The sequence below is a fragment of the Durio zibethinus genome, unplaced genomic scaffold (assembly GCF_047325235.1).
Source record: "Durio zibethinus cultivar Kanyao isolate XHJ-2024 unplaced genomic scaffold, ASM4732523v1 HiC_scaffold_402, whole genome shotgun sequence".
In the NCBI taxonomy this organism is placed as follows: domain Eukaryota; kingdom Viridiplantae; phylum Streptophyta; class Magnoliopsida; order Malvales; family Malvaceae; genus Durio; species Durio zibethinus.
Genome location: NW_028323025.1, coordinates 897,501 through 900,000, shown reverse-complemented (window position 1 = coordinate 900,000; position 2,500 = coordinate 897,501).

The window sequence follows — 2,500 nt, the reverse complement described above, 5'->3', positions numbered from 1 at the left end:
AGCATCGCCGGAGCATCGCCGGAGTACCGCCGGAGAACCTGACCGGCGGCATTGGGGTTCCGGCGATTGGGAGGGGGGCCGGGGGGGTGTGCGCACATGATGTGCGATGGGTGCTGGTACTTGGCCTTGTGTTGGCCCCCTATCCCTCATCAAACCTCTGAGAATTCACACCCCCTTAAAGAGCATTTGAGATTTTACAGGTTTGCTACCAGTAGCCGTTAAAGTGTCTGAAATGGGGACACTTTTTTCAAACGGTCACAAAATCTTCTCTACTTCGAGTTTTTAGCTGAATTTTTTTGTGCATGCCAACAAAAATAGAAGGATCATGCCTACAAAATTTGGGGCCAAAAATCCTTATAAAAAAATTTTAAAAAATCCCGAACCGCAAAAAGCTTCGAAAATCGTGAAAAATAGAAAACGAGTCATCTTCCAACGAAACTTCACGTGAAGGCTTAGGGGACCATTGTATGAATTTACAAGCCATAAAAATGGCATTGGCACGGCAGAAATTTGAAGATGTGCCTAAACCCACCAGGGCCCAGCGTGTGCCGATGGTGCTCGAGGCAACCGCCCGCACCAGGGCCCAGCGTGTGCCGATGGTGCTCGAGGCAAGCGCCCGCACCAGGGCCGATAGTGTGCCGATGGTGCTCGAGGCAACCTGTCGCACCAGGGCCCAGCGTGTGCCGATGGTGATCGAGGCAACCTGCCGCACCAGGGCCCAGCGTGTGCCGATGGTGGTCGAGGCAAGCGCCCGCACCAGCGCCCAGCGTGTGCCGATGGTGGTCGAGGCAACCGACCGCACCAGGGCCCTGCGTGTGCCGATGGTGCTCGAGGCAACTTGCCGCACCAGGGCCCAGCGTGTGCCGATGGCGCTCGAGGCAAGCTCCCGCACCAGGGCCCGGCGTGTGCCGATGGTGCTCGAGGCAACCTGCCGCACCAGGGCCCAGCGTGTGCCGATGGTGCTCGAGGCAAGCGCCCGCACCAGGGCCCAGCGTGTGCCGATGGTGGTCGAGGCAACCGCCCGCACCAGGGCCCAGCGTGTGCCGATGGCGCTCGAGGCAACCTGCCGCACCAGGGCCCAGCGTGTGCCGATGGTGCTCGAGGCAACCGCCCGCACCAGGGCCGATAGTGTGCCGATGGTGCTCGAGGCAACCTGTCGCACCAGGGCCCAGCGTGTGCCGATGGTGATCGAGGCAACCTGCCGCACCAGGGCCCAGCGTGTGCCGATGGTGGTCGAGGCAAGCGCCCGCACCAGCGCCCAGCGTGTGCCGATGGTGCTCGAGGCAACCGACCGCACCAGGGCCCAGCGTGTGCCGATGGTGCTCGAGGCAACTTGCCGCACCAGGGCCCAGCGTGTGTCGATGGCGCTCGAGGCAAGCTCCCGCACCAGGGCCCAGCGTGTGCCGATGGTGCTCGAGGCAACCTGCCGCACCAGGGCCCAGCGTGTGCCGATGGTGCTCGAGGCAAGCGCCCGCACCAGGGCCCAGCGTGTGCCGATGGTGGTCGAGGCAACCGCCCGCACCAGGGCCCAGCGTGTGCCGATGGTGGTCGAGGCAACCGCCCGCACCAGGGCCCAGCGTGTGCCGATGGTGGTCGAGGCAACCTGCCGCACCAGGGCCCAGCGTGTGCCGATGGTGCTCGAGGCAACCTGCCGCACCAGGGCCCAGCGTGTGCCGATGGTGCTCGAGGCAACCGACCGCACAAGGGCCCAGCGTGTGCCGATGGTGGTCGAGGCAAGCGCCCGCACCAGGGCCCAGCGTGTGCCGATGGTGGTCGAGGCTGCCGATGGTGGTCGAGGCAACCTGCCGCACCAGGGCCCAGCGTGTGCCGATGGTGCTCGAGGCAACCGACCGCACCAGGGCCGAGCGTGTGCCGATGGTGCTCGAGGCAAGCGCCCGCACCAGGGCCCAGCGTGTGCCGATGGTGGTCGAGGCAACCTGCCGCACCAGGGCCCAGCGTGTGCCGATGGTGCTCGAGGCAACCTGCCGCACCAGGGCCCAGCGTGTGCCGATGGTGGTCGAGGCAAGCGCCCGCACCAGGGCCCAGCGTGTGCCGATGGTGGTCGAGGCAACCGCCCGCACCAGGGCCCAGCGTGTGCCGATGGTGGTCGAGGCAACCGCCCGCACCAGGGCCCAGCGTGTGCCGATGGTGGTCGAGGCAACCTGCCGCACCAGGGCCCAGCGTGTCTCGATGGTGGTCGAGGCAACCTGCCGCACCAGGGCCCAGCGTGTGCCGATGGTGCTCGAGGCAACCGACCGCACCAAGGCGGAGCGTGTGCCGATGGTGGTCGAGGCAGGCGCCCGCACCAGGGCCCAGCGTGTGCCGATGGTGCTCGTGGCAACCGACCGCACCAGGGCCGACCGTGTGCCGATGGTGCTCGAGGCAAGCTGCCGCACTAGGGCCCAGCGTGTGCCGATGGTGGTCGAGGCAACCGCCCGCACCAGGGCCCAGCGTGTGCCGATGGTGCTCGAGGCAAGCTGCCGCACCAGGGCCCAGCGTG